The sequence below is a fragment of the Parasteatoda tepidariorum genome, chromosome X1, assembly GCF_043381705.1.
Source record: "Parasteatoda tepidariorum isolate YZ-2023 chromosome X1, CAS_Ptep_4.0, whole genome shotgun sequence".
Classification (NCBI taxonomy): domain Eukaryota; kingdom Metazoa; phylum Arthropoda; class Arachnida; order Araneae; family Theridiidae; genus Parasteatoda; species Parasteatoda tepidariorum.
The window spans coordinates 5,573,466-5,579,524 of NC_092214.1; the positions used below are offsets into that span (position 1 = coordinate 5,573,466).

The following is a 6,059-nucleotide window of genomic DNA, read 5'->3' on the forward strand; positions in this document are numbered from 1 at the left end:
GATGAGGAAGAGAATCTTCTTAAACTTTTCTAAAGATAGATTTAATTTTACTCATAATAGTTTTGAAATATTAATTATGTATCTATCGATCCGATGAACAAATAATTTCCAAACAGTTCAATTACCGGTTACCATAGTTTTATTTGAAGTTTCATTTAAGTTCCCCCTCTTGAATAAAATGAGTTTTAAAAAAAATTTGTGCTGGAAAACCACCATCTTAAAGGTCGGAAAAAATCGGGACACGCTGATTCACTCGTTAAGGCACTGAATCGACATTGTGAAGAACTGGGGTTCAATCTCCAGTCCAACTAGCTTCAGATAGATCTGTACAAGCTTATTCGGGAAGTAAGAACGGCCTGTGTGTAGTGCAGACCACATTGCCACAATCATATCGTTAGTCACAAAATTGTATGGCCTTAACCTTCATAACAACCTGGGCAACAACGGGCTGTTGCGGGAAAGCTTTACTTTTCCTTTTCAATGCTAAGAGGATATTTTTTTTTTTTTGTATTTTTTATTTACTTACATTTTACAGTTTTTGAATATGCATTCTGAAAAAATAATTAATACCTTCTTCTATTCAAAAGGACTTAGTGAATCCATTAATAAGGAATTCACTAAAAATGTACAGTGAAAAACGTAGAACGAATTGGTTTTTATACTTGACAAGAACCATACACTGTTAGAAATTTCTCGAAAAATTGGTTAAATAACAATTTGTTTAATTGTTATTTTACTGTATTGAAACAAAATTGTCAAATAACCATGAATAAGATGGTATTCAGACTGTTAACTGTGAAAAAATCCGTTGATTATCTGCTTTCACCTAATACGGTTAAACGACCCAATTTTATCTCACCAACTAGGCTCCAGCTCTTTGCATTTTACAGCCGAGAGGGCTAATCTATCTAACTCATGAAAGACAGATAAAAAGTTAGAGTCCCTGCGTTGACACCACAATATTTCCTCTACATAAACCATAACCTAACTCCAATGCCCATTATCTACCATAAAGCTTGGCGTCAATATCCAATTGAATTTCTTTATTGCAGTTTTGAAACAATGCTAGTTATAAATGGTTAAAAATCCGTATAGTTTTGAATTCATGGTTCTTTTTTTAACCATACTAGTCGTAAACATTCTAAAAGATAAACATTATAAAGATAAAAGTGTTCTTTACCTTTAATTAGATTGGCAGGCTGCTGTGGGTTACTTTGCCATAATTCCATAATTAAAATTCTAACAGTGTTATGGTGTGTTATTGCTAACTAATTCACGGCTTCTATATTGATAATTCTTTTTTACTATGTCATCTATCTATTGCTCTTTTGCTTTTAAACTAGTCTTATTTATTGGACACGAAATCAAAACATGACTCAAAAAATGCCACATGCGAGGCTTTAGCGAGTTGAAAATGAAAACTATGTTGTATTACGTATGTATAATGTAATACTATGTTGCGAATTCTAAATCATTAAAGGTTTTATTAAAAGATTTCACATTGTTTTGCTTTAGAAGGGTTAATATCGTTTTGTAAACGAACAATGTAACACACTGGAGACATAATTTAAAACAGTGTAGCGGATATGTTTTTATCGGAAACTGAATATGAAATTTATTTATTGAATTCTGTTATTCTATATTCAAAAATAAGTTCTGTTAAGTTATTGCTTTTTTTATAAGAAACAATTTTACTTATTTTAATTCAACAGTTGAGAAAATTCAGAGAATTACATATAGTTACATATTAAAATCAAAACGTATGAAAAAACAACTTATTTTTAGTATTTCGCGAAAATATATTACCAAAGATTCCCATTCCAAAAAAATATGCACAAGTCATAAAACAAGCCTAAAGTACACTGGAGATTTGAAAACGACTCTTTTCGTGAGAATGACCTGTATACGTGGAGTTTGTGATATAGCTATACCATTTTTTCTTGTTAGTGTTTTTTTTTCCTGCATAAATAATGCTGCTGTTTTTTTCTCAGCTTACAGCTCATCGGGTAGTCACAACCCTCTATTAAGTTGGATATAAGAAATTTTATTTCGTATAAAACACAGATTAGCTATTAAAAGTATTTTTTTTTAAGAGGTAAGAATTCGTACTATACCAACATGGTCAAAACTTTAAAAAAAAAATCATGACGGAAACTAAATGGAATGCACAAAAAACCACCACCCTATATTTTCCCTAGCAGTAAAATAACTTGGGTCCTCATTGGACCAATATTCTCGAATGAGGATGGTTATTCCTCAAAGGATGGTTATTTCTACGATATTGGCTTTATATAGAAATGTCTGATTCACCCGATATTTTACATCCACTTTACAACTAATATTGACCTTATATAGGATTGTTAGATTCTCCCAATATTTTGTATTAATTATTCATTCAATATATACCTTATATTGGCTCTACATAGGCAGATATTGGCCCTATATAGAACAAATATTAAGAAATCTAGAGTATTGGTCCCTCAGTACATGCTCATATAGGTCCCATATTGAGACAATTATTAGCCCAACTGGGGCCAAGGAGAAATTATGGATAGGGTTATTACATAATTACCTCCTTTTACCTTATTAAACAGTTCGTACAATAAGCAAAACAAAAAAGTGAATACCATACATAACTTTTGAACTAATGATCAAATTTTCTCCTACTAGAACTCAATTTTCAGGTTCGAATACCTAATATTAAACATGCTAATTAATTAGTGCTGACGATATTTTATGCTATAAAATCAGACACAAAAAACATACTTTCAAGGAATAAAAACATTTTTTTTTAACAGGGTTGGTTTTTATTCTCAAAATAAAAGGTTGAGGGGTAACCGCATTCTTATAAATTGGGCTCCGATAATTTGGTCGGGAGATTGGCTGAAAGTTTGAGTTCCTTCAATGTTAAATTTGCTTGTAGTCTATTTCGCCATATCCCAAGAATTATTTTAGACCGATAAAAAACATTTTTCACACAATTATAAAAATTGTTTATCCAAAAATATTTCCGTGCAAAAAAATTTTTTTTATAATTATTTATTATAATTTTTAATAATTCCATTTAAAAATGGTCGAAAAAGTAATTATCGAACTGCAATTTAGCAAATTTTTAGATTTATCAAACATAAAATTTAAAATTTATCAAACATANAATATTTTTTTATAAATATTTATTATAATTTTTAATAATTCCATTTAAAAATGGTCGAAAAAGTAATTATCGAACTGCAATTTAGCAAATTTTCAGATTTATCAAAGATAAAATTTAAAATTTATCAAACATAAAATTTAAATGAAATAGGCTGAATAATTCCAGTGAAATTAATCACATACGACTTTTTTGAATATTTATTACTCCAAAACTATCCAACCAGTTTCACTCAAATTTTTCATTTCGTCCTTTTATATCACATTTTTAGAAATTTTGTAGATATTTTATGGCGAAGTTTTTCAACTGTTTTTTGTTTATATTATAAAAATGTTTTTGATTCATTCGAAAAGTACTCAGTATAAAACGAAATAAGTAAAAAATAAAATTAACATTAAGGGAATCAAACTCTTAACCGTTTTTCTGTCCAAAGTATTGGGACCATATTCTCCAGATTGCATCGATCCCCTACATATATATTGAAGGTCAAAAGTCCAAATCCAATTTCAGGCCAAGAAAGTGAAAATTCCATCATTAAATCAAAAGTTATTCAGGTAGTTCACGTTTTTACTTTCTAGATGCTTATCATTCTGCTTAGAAAGATTAATATTATAATTTTTAATAACTGGTATTTTTTTAACAATTATTAAAAAAGTATAACTTTTAAATTAATGTATAGATAATTTATTTTGTCGGGCCATTTAACTTCATCTACTATATGATACTTTATTGTTTATTTGTAGCCATCTTTTAACAGAAGAACCAATATTGTGTTTATGACTACTAATGTACTTCGTAGCCTTGTAATTTTGAACCCAATTCAGAAGATAAGGAACCACCTCAATCAAGTCTTCGGAGAAATTTACTTTCGTGGTTTTTGATGGAACCAACCCGCATTTGCGTTACATGGAGAGCATAACCACGAAAACTTCCCTCCGTTAGCCTGACGGCAAGGAGACTCGAATCCATGAACCGTCTACCACTGAGGACATTTTACGTCAGCACTGTGGACAGTGCGAGCCAGTTGCAGAATTCGTATCGATCAACCAGAAACACTGGATACCTCCGCTACTAAAAGTATTGTGGTTTAACCCATACATATGTGCAAATCAGTGATCTTTAGAGTAATTATTAAATAAAGGTACATGTAAATTTCAAAAAAGTAAACATATATTTATGCGATAAAGCCGTCTCTGGATGATAAAAGAAGATAATATATAATGCTAGGTAATATGCAAGCAAACATTATATTAAGGTATTTTTAGATTAACCCACTAGCTGTCTAGCGAAAGGTGGAAAATTGCGGAAATGCTTCGCCCTTATACACTATTTCTCTGTCGAATAACAACCTATCACTTTCATGAATAACATGGAAAAACCAGTTTTGCTACTCGGAAAAGACTATAGGTTAAAGTACAACTTTATGTGCAGAACAGTCAATGGTTTAAAAAACGCACTCCTGGTGGGGCACTTACCATGGGGGCTGATAGAGCCATACAGTCCACTATAAGTAGGCTCATAAGTGGACACATCAGGTGTCTCTCTTTTGAGCTTGGGTGAAAGACCTATTCAACGTGCGCGAGGGGCTTCTCCCGATCACATTTTACACTGTCTTGGTCTGGAAAAGAAAGACCTCTACTCTGGTCCTTTACTTGTATTTGATTTCCTGAAGACATTCGAGCTCATTGACTTGGTCTAGCCTGCGGCTGACCAAGAGGAATAAGTCAATAACAGCAACAACAAAAGGCATAAAATGCAGTTAATACATTTTAAGCAAAGGAGCACTCTTTGATTGCTTTAAGAAAATAAGTAGAGCAAATATTACATAGGGGTATTTTTAAATCATAAAAATTAAATAATATATTTTACGCAATAGATCACTCCTTGGATAATTTGAAATGAATAATTTAGTAAATATTTTAAGAAGGTATTTTTAGATTACAAAATAAGTAAATAACATATTTCAATCAATAGAGCACATTTTGATTGATTAACGAAGTCAACTGATATAGCATGTCCTATTTAACGAGAAAGTGTTCTATTAGTTAATTGGAAATGAAGCAGAGATAAAATTCTAATCATTTCAATCACGTAGAATATTTACGCAAAACTGTTTTTTCGTAGGCCTTATTAGTTCTAAGAAATTTAAACTCTCACATTTCTTAGTGATTTGAGTTTAAGGAAAGAGAAGTGCTTAAAGATTCTATGTAAATTAAATCTTCCCACTCGACAAACAGCAATTTACCTACCAAAAAAGATGAAGTTCTGAAATAAACTTCTCACAAATAATTAAAAGACGGCGGTTCTTATAGAGTATTCTAAGATTTCCCCATATTTTTATTTTTATGAAAGTAGTTTTAAAATAGTAGTTTTAGTAGTAGTAAAAAATAGTTTAAAAGGAAGATAGTATTAAATAAAGACTTTTAAAGACTTACAAAATTTCATGCATTCATAATAGTTGAAATTGCTCGATGCAATAGAGAAATCAAAGTAAGCGAAGAAAAATGCAAAATTGAGATTTTTATCGATTTGACATTTTTATATGATAAGCTACATATTGCAAAAGATTTATTTTTTTCAAAATTAAATTTTGTTTCAGTCATTGCTGAGTCATGTTTGATCAGTCATTTGAAATTCTATTTTCGAGTTCATTGCATAAGCAATAGAAGGAAAATAGTTGTCACGACATTTTTATCGAATTCTATCCTGAGATACATGAGGTTGTTTTTTTTTCAATTACACGGCTGTATAATGCCCTAAACATTAAACTGTTCTAATTCCTTTATAAATATAATAATTTATATATAACTATATATAACTATATATATAACTAAGATCTCTATATATGAAAATCACCTCCTTGAGAAAAGTGACCATACAAAATTTATATCAAGTAGATATTTCGATT

The 6,059-nt window shown here is 30.2% G+C and overlaps 1 protein-coding gene across 1 annotated transcript in view; it reads right to left on the reverse strand.

The window, feature by feature from the left end:
* The window catches only part of LOC107440096 (SCY1-like protein bma), an 811,210-nt gene that overhangs the window by 702,109 nt on the left and 103,042 nt on the right, over positions 1-6,059 (reverse strand). The gene's annotated exons all lie outside the window — the stretch shown is intronic.